Raw genomic sequence first — 15,552 nt, forward strand, 5'->3', positions numbered from 1 at the left:
ACCTTAGAACTTTCTATCACTGTCCCAGATTTAATGGAGGCATGAACCCACTATCGAGCATAAATACTCCCTCTTGGAGTTACAAGTAATGAATTGGCCAGAGCCTCTACTAATAACGGAGAGCATGCAAGATCATAAACAACACATAGATGATAGATTGATAATCAACATAACATAGCATTCATTATTCATCGGATCCCAACAAACGCAACATGTAGCATTACAAATAGATGATCTTCATCATGTTAGGCAGCTCACAAGATCCGACAATGATAGCACAATGAGGAGAAGACGACCATCTAGCTACTGCTATGGACCCATAGTCCAGGGTGAACTACTCACACATCACTCCGGAGGCGACCATGGCGGTGAAGAGTCCTCCTGGAGATGATTCCCCTCTCCGGCAGGGTGCTGGAGGCGATCTCCTGAATCCCCCGAGATGGGATTGGCGGCGGCGGCGTCTCTGGAAGGTTTTCCGTATCGTGGCTCTCGGTACTGGAACTATTATCGATGAAGGCTTGTGTAGGCGGAGAGGTAGGTTTAGGGGCGACGCGAGGGACCCACACAACAGGGCCGCGCGGCCAGGAGGTGGGCCGCGCCGCCCTAGCGTGTCGCTGCCTCGTCGCCCCACTTTGTTTCCCTTTCGGACTTCTGGAAGCTTCGTGGAAAAATAAGATCCTGGGCGTTGATTTCGTCCAATTCCGAGAATATTTCCTTACTAGGATTTCTAAAACCAAAAACAGCAGAAAACAGCAACTGGCTCTTCGGCATCTTGTTAATAGGTTAGTGCCGGAAAATGCATAAATATGACATAAAGTATGTATAAAACATGTGTGTATCATCAATAAAGTAGCATGGAACATAAGAAATTATAGATACGTTTGAGACGTATCAAGCATCCCCAAGCTTAGTTCCTACTCGTCCCGAGTAGGTAAACGATAACAAAGATAATTTCTGAAGTGACATGCCATCATAACCTTGATCAATACTATTGTAAGCACATGTAATGAATGCAGCGATTCGAAGCAATGGTAAAGACAATGGTTAAACAACTGAATCATATAGCAAAGACTTTTCATGAATAGTACTTTCAAGACAAGCATCAATAAGTCTTGCATAAGAGTTAACTCATAAAGCAATAAATTCAAAGTAAAGGCATTGAAGCAACACAAAGGAAGATTATGTTTCAGCGGTTTCTTTCAACTTTTAACATGTATACCTCATGGATATTGTCAACATAAAGTAATATAATAAGTGCAATATGCAAGTATGTAGGAATCAATGCACAGTTAACACAAGTGTTTGCTTCTTGAGATGGAAGGAAGTAGGTGAACTGACTCAACATAAAAGTAGAAGAAAGGCCCTTCGCAGAGGGAAGCATGGATTGCTATATTTGTGCTAGAGCTTTTATTTTAAAAACAAGAAACAATTTTGTCAACGGTAGTAATAAAGCATATGTATTATGTAAATTATATCCTACAAGTTGCAAGCCTCATGCATAGATTACCAATAGTGCCCGCACCTTGTCCTAATTAGCTCGGATTTACATGGATTATCATCGCAATACATATGTTTTAACCAAGTATCACAAAGGGGTACCTCTATGCCGCCTGTACAAAGGTCTAAGGAGAAAGCTCGCATTGGATTTCTCGCTTTTGATTATTCTCAACTTAGACATCCATACCGGGACAACATAGACAATAGATAATGGACTCCTCTTTAATGCATAAGCATTCAACAACAGATAAAATTCTCATAAGAGATTGAGGATTGTTGTCCAAAACTGAAACATCCACCATGGATCATGGCTTTAGTTAGCGGCCCAATGTTCTTCTCTAACAATATGCATACTCAAACCATTCAACTCATGATAAATCACCCTTACTTCAGACAAGACGAACATGCATAGCAACTCACATGATATTCAACAAAGATAGTTGATGGCGTCCCCAGGAACATGGTTATCGCACAACAAGCAACTTAATAAGAAATAAGATACGTAAGTACATATTCAATACCACAATAGTTTTTAGGATATTTGTCCCATGAGCTATATATTGCAAAGATAAAGGATAGAAATTTAAAGGTAGCACTCAAGCAATTAACTTTGGAATGGCGGAGAAATACCATGTAGTAGGTAGGTATGGTGGACACAAATGGCATAGTTTTTGGCTCAAGGATTTGGATGCACGAGAAGTAATCCCTCTCAATACAAGGCTTAGGCTAGCAAGGCTATTTGAAACAAACACAAGTATGAACCGGTACAGCAAAACTCACATAAAAACATATTGCAAGCATTATAAGACTCTACACTGTCTTCCTTGTTGTTCGACCCTTACTAGAAAATATCTAGACCTTAGAGAGACCAATCATGCAAACCAAATTTTAGCAAGCTCTATGTATTTCTTCACTAATAGGTGCAAAGTATATGATGCAAGAGCTTAAACATGATCCTTATGAGCACAACAATTGCCAAGTATCAAATTATTCAAGACATTCTACAAATTACCACATGTAGCATTTCCCGTTTCCAACCATATAACAATTAACGAAGAAGTTTCAACCTTCGCCATGAACATTATGAGTAAAGCTAAGGACATATTTGTCCATATGCAACAGCGGAGCGTGTCTCTCTCCCACACAATGAATGCTAGGATCCAATTTTATTCAAACAAAACAAAACAAAAACATACAGACGCTCCAAGTAAAGCACATAAGATGTGATGGAATAAAAATATAGTTTCACTAGAGGAACCTGATAATGTTGTCGATGAAGAAGGGGATGCCTTGGGCATCCCCAAGCTTAGATGCTTGAGTCTTCTTGAAATATGCAGGGATGAACCACCGGGGCATCCCCAAGCTTAGAGCTTTCACTCTCCTTGATCATATTGTATCATCCTCCTCTCTTGATCCTTGAAAACTTCCTCCACACCAAACTCAAAACAACTCATTAGAGGGTTAGTGCATAATCAAAATTCACATGTTCAGAGGTGACATAACCATTCTTAACACTTCTGGACATTGCACAAAGCTACTGAAAGTTAATGGAACAAAGAAATCCATTAAACATAGCAAAACAGGCAATGCGAAATAAAAGGCAGAATCTGTCAAAACAGAACAGTCCGTAAAGACGAATTTTTTAGGTGCACCAGACTTGCTCAAATGAAAATGCTCAAATTGAATTAAAGTTGCGTACATATCTGAGGATCACTCACGTAAATTGGCAGAATTTTATGAGTTACCTACAGAGCCTACTGCTCAAATTCGTGACAGCAAGAAATCTGTTTCTGCACAGTAATCCAAATCTAGTATGAACCTTACTATCAAAGACTTTACTTGGCACAACAATGCAACAAAATTAAGATAAGGAGAGATTGCTACAGTAGTAACAACTTCCAAGACTCAAATATAAAACAAAAGTGCAGAAGTAAAATCATGGGTTGTCTCCCATAAGCGCTTTTCTTTAACGCCTTTCAGCTAGGCGCAGAAAGTGTGACTCAAGTAACATCAAGAGACGAAGCATCAACATCATAATTTGTTCTAATGATAGAATCAAAAGGTAACTTCATTCTCTTTCTAGGGAAGTGTTCCATACCTTTCTTGAGAGGAAATTGATATTTAATATTACCTCCTTCATATCAATAATAGCACCAACAGTTCGAAGAAAAGGTCTTCCCAATATAATGGGACAAGATGCATTGCATTCAATATCCAAGACAACAAAATCAACGGTGACAAGGTTATTGTTAACCGTAATGCGAACATTATCAATCCTCCCCAAAGGTTTCTTTGTAGAGTTATCAGCAAGATTAACATCCAAATAACAATTTTTCAATGGTGGCAAGTCAAGCATATTATAGATTTTCCTAGGCATAACGGAAATACTTGCACCAAGATCACATAAATAATTACAATCAAAGTCATTGACCTTCATCTTAATGATGGGCTCCCAACCATCCTCTAACTTCCTAGGAATAGAAGCTTCACGGTTTAATTTCTCATCTCTAGCTTTTATGAGAGCATTTGTAATATGTTTTGTAAAGGCCAAATTTATAGCACTAGCATTAGGACTTTTAGCAAGCTTTTGTAAGAACTTTATAACTTCAGAGATGTGACAATCATCAAAATCTAAACCATTATGATCTAAAGCAATGGGATCATTATCCCCGACATTAGAAAAAATTTCAGCAGTTTTATCACAAGCAATTTTAGCAGTTTTAGAAGGTTCCGGCAGTTTTGCAGGCTTTGCATTAGAAGTAGAAACATTGCAAACACCAATTATTTTACCATTGATAGTAGGAGGTGTAGCAACATGTGAAGCATTAGCGTTACTAGTGGTGGTAATAGTCCAAACTTTAGCTACATTGTTATCTTTAGTATTTTCTTCTTTTTCCCACCTAGCACGCAATTCGGCCATCAATCTTATATTCTCATTAATTCTAACTTGGATGGCGTTTGCTGTAGCAAATGACTTAATATCTTTATTTTCATTAGGCATAACTTTCGATTTCAAAAGATCAACATCAGCAGCAAGACTATCAACTTTAGAAGCAAGTATATCAATTTTCCCAAGCTTTTCTTCAACAGATTTGTTAAAAGCAGTCTATGTACTAATAAATTCTTTAAGCATGGCTTCAAGTCCAGGGGGTGAATTCCTATTATTGTTGTAAGAATTCCCATAAGAATTACCATAACCGTTACCATTATTATAAGGATATGGCCTATAGTTGTTACTAGAATTGTTCCGATAAGCATTGTTGTTGAAATTATTATTTTTAATGTAGTTCACATCAACATGTTCTTCTTGGGCAACCAATGAAGCTAACGGAACATTATTAGGATCAACATTTGTCCTACCATTCACAAGCATAGACATAATATCATCAATCTTATCACTCAAGGAGGAGGTTTCTTCAACAGAATTTACCTTCTTACCTTGTGGAGCTCTTTCCGTGTGCCATTCAGAGTAATTAATCATCATATTATCAAGAAGCTTTGTTGCGGCGCCTAGAGTGATGGACATAAAAGTACCTCCAGCAGCTGAATCCAATAGGTTCCGCGAAGAAAAATTCAATCCTGCATAAAAGGTTTGGATGATCATCCAAGTAGTCAGTCCATGGGTTGGGCAATTTTTAACCAAAGATTTCATTCTTTCCCATGCTTGGGCAACATGCTCATTATCCAATTGTTTAAAATTCATTATGCTACTTCTCAAAGATATAATTTTAGCAGGAGGATAATATCTACCAATGAAAGCATCCTTACATTTAGTCCATGAATCAATACTATTCTTAGGCAAAGATAGCAACCAATCTTTAGCTCTTCCTCTTAGTGAGAAAGGAAACAATTTTAATTTTATAATGTCACCATCTGCATCCTTATACTTTTGCATTTCACAAAGTTCAACAAAATTATTAAGATGGGCAGCAGCATCATCAGAACTAACACCAGAAAATTGCTCTCTCATAACAAGATTCAGTAAAGCATGTTTAATTTCAAAGAATTCTGCTGTAGTAGAAGGTGGAGCAATAGGTGTGCATAAGAAATCATTATTATTTGTGTTTGTGAAGTCACACAACTTAGTATTTTCAGGAGTACCCATTTTAGCAATAGAAAATAAAGCAAACTAGATAAAGTAAATGCAAGTAACTATTTTTTTTGTGTTTTTAATATGGAGATTGCAAACAAGATAGTAAATAAAGTAAAGCTAGCAACTAATTTTTTGTGTGTTTTGTTTTAGTGCAGCAAACAAAGAAGTAAACAAAGTAAAGCAAGAAAAAAACAAAGTAAAGAGATTGGAAGTGGAGACTCCCCTTGCAGCGTGTCTTGATCTCCCCGGCAACGGCGCCAGAAAAAGCTTTGCTGCTTGTGACGGTAAAGCACACGTCCGTTGGGAACCCCAAGAGGAAGGTATGATGCGTACAGCGGCAAGTTTTTCCCTCAGTAAGAAACCAAGGTTATCGAACCAGTAGGAGTCAAGAAGCACGTTGAAGGTTGATGGCGGCGGAATGTAGTGCGGCGCAACACCAGGGATTCCGACGCCAACGTGGAACCTGCACAACACAACCAAGATACTTTGCCCCAACTTAACAGTGAGGTTGTCAATCTCACCGGCTTGCTGTAACAAAGGATTAGATGTATAGTGTGGATGATGATGTTTGCAGAAAACTGTAGAACGAGTATTGCAGTAGATTGTATTCGATGTAAAAGAATGGACCGGGATCCACAGTTCACTAGTGGTGTCTCTCCCATAAGATAAATAGCATGTTGGGTGAACAAATTACAGTTGGGCAATTGACAAATAAAGATAGCATGACAATGCACATACATGTTATGATGAGTAGTGTGAAATTCAATTAGGCATTACGACAAAGTACATAGACCGCTATCCAGCATGCATCTATGCCTAAAAAGTCCACCTTCAGGTTATCATCCGAACCCCCTCCAGTATTAAGTTGCAAACAACAGACAATTGCATTAAGTATGGTGCGTAATGTAATCAACAAATACATCCTTAGACATAGCATTGATGTTTTATCCCTAGTGGCAACAGCACATCCACAACCTTAGAACTTTCTCACACCGTCCTGCATTTAATGGAGGCATGAACCCACTATCGAGCATAAATACTCCCTCTTGGAGTTACAAGTAACGACTTGGCCAGAGCCTCTACTAATAATGGAGAGCATGCAAGATCATAAACAACACATAGATGATTGATTGATAATCAACATGACATAGCATTCATTATTCATCGGATCCCAACAAACGCAACATGTAGCATTACAAATAGATGATCTTGATCATGTTAGGCAGCTCACAAGATCCGACAATGATAGCACAATGAGGAGAAGATGACCATCTAGCTACTGCTATGGACCCATAGTCCAAGGGTGAACTACTCACACATCACTCCGGAGGCGACCATGGCGGTGAAGAGTCCTCCGGTGTGACGCCCCGGAACCGGTACCATGAGGATTCCAGCGAACCCGCCGAAATCCGCACGATATCGATCCAGAGACGCCCTCCGACACGACGTGCGCGACGAATCCCAGACGTGATGCCAGAGGAATTAACACGAGCGGTAACATTACAACAGGATTACAATAGAGCCCACAAGATACATATATTACAACAACGACTCCAACGAGTCAAGATACAAATATACAATACAAAGATCCAAATCATACAGAAGATCAAATACGTCCGAGTACGGACAAGATACAAATTGGACTAAGAGTCCTGAAGATAACCAGCGGCGTCCATAACCCTGCCCAGGCCAAGCCGGAAGGGTAACCTTGCTAACGTCGTCATCTCGTACCTGTCAAAGTCGGGCCATCGGTTGCCGACAAAAGGGGGAGGAGACAAAAAGAAAGGAAGGCGAGGGTAAGTACCATTGGCACGTACTTGCGAGACAAGACCAGCTATGCTCGCTGGTGGGCGGTATAAACTTCACCCGGCTATATGTGGAGTTTAGCGGCAGCAAAGCTACTATCCAATAGAGACACGCTACAACATCCGTCTACTCAGAGAAGATAAGAGAGCGCACATGGTAACAGATAAATACTACACAAACATAACCCAGCCGATTACACATATCCCCTTCAACAATTGCGAAGAGGCAATGTAAAAGGCACTCAACGGTGGACCAGTTTTATTAGGTATCGGTTGTAGTAATGCTAAATTACTAATCAAGTTATTAGCAAATTATTATTAACAACATAAAGGTGTAAGTTGTTCTATGATCAAGCTATACAATTCCAAGTCGTCCATAACCGCGGACACGGCTTATCGATAAGATGTACACCCTGCAGGGGTTGCTCAAATGTAACCATACGCATGCTCGAACCCACTTACTACAGGTGGAGTCTCACATCAAGACCGTTCCCAATGCAAGAGAAAGTTTAAGGGGAGCCACCCCACTAAGCTACCCGTGACGAAGTTCGGTCGTACTCCGATACGGACCCAGAGGTTTGTGCCAACGGCTAAGCTAAGTGTGAACAACCTGCTGTCGCTAATCGTTCCACGAGATGAGTACAGTACAGAAATAAACACCCGAAGGCAACAAGAAGTAAATCGTGCATCGTGCATATGAGCAAATAAAACCAAGGTTGTGGCTCCCAATAAACAGACTCGAGGAAAGGTAGTGGGTGATGGGGGTCCCATTCCCCCACGTACGGGTAGAGCGCTCAATCTCGGAACAGATAACAAGAACTCGGATCCTAGGGGACATTAGCGAGTCAAAGTTCCGATGCTTTCGCAAAGGGGCTCACAGATGCCTCTGCTTACAATTTTAGTTGTTAACAATTAAGTAAAGCATGTGTATCTCCAACAACTGATAAAGCATGTGAAAACCTCCCAACAAGATATCCCGAACATCTCGAGATATCAACAAGACCCTAAACTCGCCTACGACTCGCAAAGTTGGCAAACAACAAACAATAGGTAGGGCGAGGAGGTGTATCTCGGACATATAGATAACAGGTGGATAGGACACGTGACACAACAGAATCGCAACATAAGGATAGCAATAGATCAAAAGAGCATGTAAAAGTAAAATAGGTGAAGGGGTGGGCTCGCCTGTGAAAGGTTGCAGAAGAACTTGCCGGAGAACTCGTCGTATCTCACATCAACACTTCGTGATCCTATCCGGGAAGAAGCAAATGCTGGAACACACAACGCATGCAAGTCTTACTACTACGGATAAAGAAGATCCAACATGTTCGAGATGGTATGCATGGCATGGCAAATATGGTGCAATGCATCTTATCCAATTTAATCGGAGTCGGAACCCCGGACAAACAAATTAGGTTGGAGTTGCATTTCTACCGTCAAAGTTAAATGTTTATTAGCATGGCATAACATGGCAGGGGTGAGCTACTTCAATATTAAACGGAGCGGGGAAATCCTAGTTGGAAATCCGAAATACTCCGCATATATGTGAGGTGAAATGCACAAACTATCACGTCACGACATGATGCGAGATGCAAACAGATGAATGGATGGCATATTCATGTTCAGTGCATTTTTCTGATCAATTTTCATATAGAACACATTTTATTTCGAATTACAGATTTAAAGTTATTAACAGATTAAGTTTTATTGTTAATTTAAAACATAAAACAGGTTTTATTAAATAGGGAAGGACCCAGAAATCATATTCATACAGGGGGAAGGACCCCGGGTTGATTTTCAAAAGATACAGGGGGTTTTGTTTAAAAGGGAGAGGTCCAGGGGCTGCGGGTTGAGAAGGATAAACATGCAGGGGCCTAGACGAAAAGCGGCAGATCTGGATCTGAGGTGGGGGAGTTTCTCACCGAGCGGTTCGACCCGCGCGTCGCTGACGGGTGGGACCAAAGAAGCGGACGTGGCGGCCAGGCTGGCGAACCATCCAGGCACGCACGGAAAGTGCTCGACGCGGAGATGCCGTGCGCGGCGAAGGGAGACGCGGTGACTGCGGCTCGGCGTCGCGCGGCGCGGGCGTTGCAGAGGGCCCCCGGATGCGCGCGTGAGGGCGTTGGGTGCGCCTCGCCGGCGTGGACCAGAAGATGGCGGCGCCGTCTCCAGGAGGTCGCCGGAGCGTCGTCGTCGGAGGTGTCTGCGGAGGAGGCGGCCGGCATCAACGACGGGAGGTCGAATCGGGGACGAAGGAGAAGGGGAGGAGTACTTGGGAGGTAGAGGAGATCACCGGGGAACAGCGAGGAGGCCACGGCGGATGAAGGGGGAGTCGGTAGCGGCCGGAATCGACGAAGAACCGCGGCGGCCTGAGCGAGGAATCGGCGAATTTCTCGTCGATTGGAGGGGCCCTGGTTCGATTGCTTGCTCGAGGTGGTAGAGGACGACGGTGCGGTTCCAACGGTGGCAGCGGCGAGGCTTGGGGTGGACGGAGCTAGCGGCGCCACGGCAGAGCAGCTCACGGTGGTTGTCTCCGTTGTTCACAGAGAAGAAAAGGGAGAGGGGAAGAAGAGTGGCGGCGCGAGGGGAGGAAGAGTGGGAAAGGCGCTAGGGTTTGGTGCATCTGGGGTGGCTTTAAGAGAGGGGAAAAGGGAAGGTGGCCGCGGTGGTTGAGCTCGGTGGTGGCAGACAGCGATGGGGGGGCTCACGCTGCTTTTCGTGGGGAGGAAGAGGACACGAGGGAAGATCCTTTTCCCACGAAGGGGTACGGGCCTGGAGATGGGGAAGGAAGAAAAAGGCCAGGGGGAGAGAGTGGGCCGCCGGGTTGGGCTGACTCGGCCAGGAAGAGATGGGCCAGAGGGGAGAAGGTTGCTGGGCTGCAGGGAGGGAGAGAGAGGTAGAGAGAGCTGGGCCAGGAAGAGAGAGAGCCCAAGGAGAAAGAAAGGGTTTTGTTAAAAGAAGGAGAAGGGAAAGTTTTATTCAACCATATGAGAGGGAAAAGAAAATAGATTAGGGTTTATAAAATAATTTTATTTTGTAAAACAAGGATGCTATGATGCATGATGCATGATGATACACAAAAAGAAAGGAACAGACAAATCTAATAGGGGTGCTACCCGGGGTCGTTACAATCGACACCACTAACAAGGGATCGCGTCCCGAGATCCCACCTCAAGGTACGGGGGAAAGAGGTGAACTATCGGATCTTCTGGCGACGTGTCGATCTCCTCGACACCACTAACAAGAAGTCTTGCTCCATGCTGATCGGCGACACCACTAACAAGAAGTCGTTGTTCCGCTATTGATGATGCGCTTCCGTCGGATCCTCCGAAGATCGAACCTATTAGGTGAAAGGTATAGATCGTCCAACCCACGTCGGAACCTAAGACTCGGAGAAGCAGATAAGAGAGAAGACTCAAAACTCGCAAAGGTAAGAGGAGAAAGAATATAGATACGGAGAAAAACAGAGCTAATCAGATCTATCCAACGGATTTTAGAAAATAGGTTTTGACACTAGACACAACAACGTCTGTTGGCAAGGTTATCCTATAGGCTGGACTAGTGGGGTACCGTCAACCTGAGCTCTGATACCAACTTGTGACGCCCCGGAACCGGTACCATGAGGATTCCAGCGAACCCGCCGAAATCCGCACGATATCGATCCAGAGACGCCCTCCGACACGACGTGCGCGACGAATCCCACACGTGATGCCAGAGGAATTAACACGAGCGGTAACATTACAACAGGATTACAATAGAGCCCACAAGATACATATATTACAACAACGACTCCAACGAGTCAAGATACAAATATACAATACAAAGATCCAAATCATACAGAAGATCAAATACGTCCGAGTACGGACAAGATACAAATTGGACTAAGAGTCCTGAAGATAACTGGCCAAGGCGTCCATAACCCTGCCCAGGCCAAGCCGGAAGGGTAACCTTGCTAACGTCGTCATCTCGTACCTGTCAAAGTCGGGCCATCGGTTGCCGACAAAAGGGGGAGGAGACAAAAAGAAAGGAAGGCGAGGGTAAGTACCATTGGCACGTACTTGCGAGACAAGACCAGCTATGCTCGCTGGTGGGCGGTATAAACTTCACCCGGCTATATGTGGAGTTTAGCGGCAGCAAAGCTACTATCCAATAGAGACACGCTACAACATCCGTCTACTCAGAGAAGATAAGAGAGCGCACATGGTAACAGATAAATACTACACAAACATAACCCAGCCGATTACACATATCCCCTTCAACAATTGCGAAGAGGCAATGTAAAAGGCACTCAACGGTGGACCAGTTTTATTAGGTATCGGTTGTAGTAATGCTAAATTACTAATCAAGTTATTAGCAAATTATTATTAACAACATAAAGGTGTAAGTTGTTCTATGATCAAGCTATACAATTCCAAGTCGTCCATAACCGCGGACACGGCTTATCGATAAGATGTACACCCTGCAGGGGTTGCCCAAATGTAACCATACGCATGCTCGAACCCACTTACTACAGGTGGAGTCTCACATCAAGACCGTTCCCAATGCAAGAGAAAGTTTAAGGGGAGCCACCCCACTAAGCTACCCGTGACGAAGTTCGGTCGTACTCCGATACGGACCCAGAGGTTTGTGCCAACGGCTAAGCTAAGTGTGAACAACCTGCTGTCGCTAATCGTTCCACGAGATGAGTACAGTACAGAAATAAACACCCGAAGGCAACAAGAAGTAAATCGTGCATCGTGCATATGAGCAAATAAAACCAAGGTTGTGGCTCCCAATAAACAGACTCGAGGAAAGGTAGTGGGTGATGGGGGTCCCATTCCCCCACGTACGGGTAGAGCGCTCAATCTCGGAACAGATAACAAGAACTCGGATCCTATGGGACATTAGCGAGTCAAAGTTCCGATGCTTTCGCAAAGGGGCTCACAGATGCCTCTGCTTACAATTTTAGTTGTTAACAATTAAGTAAAGCATGTGTATCTCCAACAACTGATAAAGCATGTGAAAACCTCCCAACAAGATATCCCGAACATCTCGAGATATCAACAAGACCCTAAACTCGCCTACGACTCGCAAAGTTGGCAAACAACAAACAATAGGTAGGGCGAGGAGGTGTATCTCGGACATATAGATAACAGGTGGATAGGACACGTGACACAACAGAATCGCAACATAAGGATAGCAATAGATCAAAAGAGCATGTAAAAGTAAAATAGGTGAAGGGGTGGGCTCGCCTGTGAAAGGTTGCAGAAGAACTTGCCGGAGAACTCGTCGTATCTCACATCAACACTTCGTGATCCTATCCGGGAAGAAGCAAATGCTGGAACACACAACGCATGCAAGTCTTACTACTACGGATAAAGAAGATCCAACATGTTCGAGATGGTATGCATGGCATGGCAAATATGGTGCAATGCATCTTATCCAATTTAATCGGAGTCGGAACCCCGGACAAACAAATTAGGTTGGAGTTGCATTTCTACCGTCAAAGTTAAATGTTTATTAGCATGGCATAACATGGCAGGGGTGAGCTACTTCAATATTAAACGGAGCGGGGAAATCCTAGTTGGAAATCCGAAATACTCCGCATATATGTGAGGTGAAATGCACAAACTATCACGTCACGACATGATGCGAGATGCAAACAGATGAATGGATGGCATATTCATGTTCGGTGCATTTTTCGATCAATTTTCATATAGAACAGATTTTATTTCGAATTACGATTTAAAGTTATTAATGATTAATTTTTATTGTTAATTTAAAACATAAAACAGGTTTTATTAAATAGGGAAGGACCCAGAAATCATATTCATACAGGGGGAAGGACCCCGGGTTGATTTTCAAAAGATACAGGGGGTTTTGTTTAAAAGGGAGAGGTCCAGGGGCTGCGGGTTGAGAAGGATAAACATGCAGGGGCCTAGACGAAAAGCGGCAGATCTGGATCTGAGGTGGGGGAGTTTCTCACCGAGCGGTTCGACCCGCGCGTCGCTGACGGGTGGGACCAAAGAAGCGGACGTGGCGGCCAGGCTGGCGAACCATCCAGGCACGCACGGAAAGTGCTCGACGCGGAGATGCCGTGCGCGGCGAAGGGAGACGCGGTGACTGCGGCTCGGCGTCGCGCGGCGCGGGCGTTGCAGAGGGCCCCCGGATGCGCGCGTGAGGGCGTTGGGTGCGCCTCGCCGGCGTGGACCAGAAGATGGCGGCGCCGTCTCCAGGAGGTCGCCGGAGCGTCGTCGTCGGAGGTGTCCTGCGGAGGAGGCGGCCGGCATCAACGACGGGAGGTCGAATCAGGGGACGAAGGAGAAGGGGAGGAGTACTGGGAGGTAGAGGAGATCACCAGGAACAAGCAGGAGGCCACGGCGGATGAAGGGGGAGTCGGTAGCGGCCGGAATCGACGAAGAACCGCGGCGGCCTGAGCGAGGAATCGGCGAATTTCTCGTCGATTGGAGGGGCCCTGGTTCGATTGCTTGCTCGAGGTGGTAGAGGACGACGGTGCGGTTCCAACGGTGGCAGCGGCGAGGCTTGGGGTGGACGGAGCTAGCGGCGCCACGGCAGAGCAGCTCACGGTGGTTGTCTCCGTTGTTCACAGAGAAGAAAAGGGAGAGGGGAAGAAGAGTGGCGGCGCGAGGGGAGGAAGAGTGGGAAAGGCGCTAGGGTTTGGTGCATCTGGGGTGGCTTTAAGAGAGGGGAAAAGGGAAGGTGGCCGCGGTGGTTGAGCTCGGTGGTGGCAGACAGCGATGGGGGGGCTCACGCTGCTTTTCGTGGGGAGGAAGAGGACACGAGGGAAGATCCTTTTCCCACGAAGGGGTACGGGCCTGGAGATGGGGAAGGAAGAAAAAGGCCAGGGGGAGAGAGTGGGCCGCCGGGTTGGGCTGACTCGGCCAGGAAGAGATGGGCCAGAGGGGAGAAGGTTGCTGGGCTGCAGGGAGGGAGAGAGAGGTAGAGAGAGCTGGGCCAGGAAGAGAGAGAGCCCAAGGAGAAAGAAAGGGTTTTGTTAAAAGAAGGAGAAGGGAAAGTTTTATTCAACCATATGAGAGGGAAAAGAAAATAGATTAGGGTTTATAAAATAATTTTATTTTGTAAAACAAGGATGCTATGATGCATGATGCATGATGATACACAAAAAGAAAGGAACAGACAAATCTAATAGGGGTGCTACCCGGGGTCGTTACATCCGGGAGATGATTCCCCTCTCCGGCAGGGTGCCGGAGGCGATCTCCTGAATCCCCCGAGATGGGATTGGCGGCGGCGGCGTCTCTGGAAGGTTTTCCATATCGTGGCTCTCGGTACTGGAACTATTATCGACGAAGGCTTATGTAGGCGGAGAGGTAGGTTTAGGGGCGACGCGTGGGACCCACACAACAGGGCCGCGCGGCCAGGAGGTGGGCCGCGCCGCCCTAGCGTGTCGCCGCCTCGTCGCCCCACTTCGTTTCCCTTTCGGACATCTGGAAGCTTCGTGGAAAAATAAAATCCTGGGCGTTGATTTCGTCCAATTCCGAGAATATTTCCTTACTAGGATTTCTGAAACCAAAAACAGCAGAAAACATCAATTGGCTCTTCGGCATCTTGTTAATAGGTTAGTGCTGGAAAATGCATAAATATGACATAAAGTATGTATAAAACATGTGTGTATCATCAATAAAGTAGCATGGAACATAAGAAATTATAGATACGTTTAAGACGTATCAGTTCCCTTCCTTTGCAAGAAGGTACGTCTACGTTTGGAGGAGTGTGGTTGCTACGAAAGCCAAACCAACGCCACGAAGGCTTCACTTAGGTCTCCTGTGAGCAACGCCACGAAGGCCTAGCTCACTTCCACTAAGGGATTTCCTCAAGGCGAAAATCGGGCCTTTTCAAGGTTCTTGGGCACACATCCACAACCAAATTGGAGGCTCCCAAATCTGTAACAACACAACAATGAACAAGAATACATCAACAACAAACAACTAGGGATCCAAAGAGGAACACTAGCAAGGGGGCCCTCAAGCATATGAGGGGGAAATGAGAATCGCTTCGGTGAGGATGTAGATCGGGGCCTTCTCCTTCAAATCTCCAAAGATCAAGAGCTTTGGTTGGGTGGAGGAGAAGATCTTGCAAATCTTGTGTTATTGAGGTGACTCTAATGGTGGCGAAGCTTGGCAGATTTTTGTGCAATGA

The 15,552-nt window shown here is 44.9% G+C and overlaps 2 long non-coding RNA genes across 3 annotated transcripts; both read right to left on the minus strand.

Annotated features, from left to right (window-relative positions):
* Positions 1-7,085: 7,085 nt before the first annotated feature.
* Positions 7,086-9,593, minus strand: LOC139838652 (uncharacterized). The gene is made up of 3 exons (XR_011756336.1): positions 9,318-9,593; positions 8,581-8,666; positions 7,086-7,321 (listed from the first exon to the last, which is right to left on the minus strand). It is a non-coding gene; the product is annotated as an uncharacterized lncRNA (long non-coding RNA).
* Positions 9,594-11,302: 1,709 nt separating this feature from the next.
* Positions 11,303-14,319, minus strand: LOC139838653 (uncharacterized). Of its 2 annotated transcripts, XR_011756338.1 has the most exons (4): positions 13,733-14,319; positions 13,361-13,642; positions 12,627-12,712; positions 11,303-11,367 (listed from the first exon to the last, which is right to left on the minus strand). It is a non-coding gene; the product is annotated as an uncharacterized lncRNA (long non-coding RNA). The 2 variants fall into 2 exon arrangements; XR_011756339.1 differs by lacking the exon at positions 11,303-11,367 and having other exon boundaries at positions 12,673-12,691; positions 13,733-14,291.
* Positions 14,320-15,552: the final 1,233 nt, after the last annotated feature.

This window comes from Lolium perenne, chromosome 1 (genome assembly GCF_019359855.2).
Source record: "Lolium perenne isolate Kyuss_39 chromosome 1, Kyuss_2.0, whole genome shotgun sequence".
NCBI classification, from domain to species: Eukaryota; Viridiplantae; Streptophyta; class Magnoliopsida; order Poales; family Poaceae; genus Lolium; species Lolium perenne.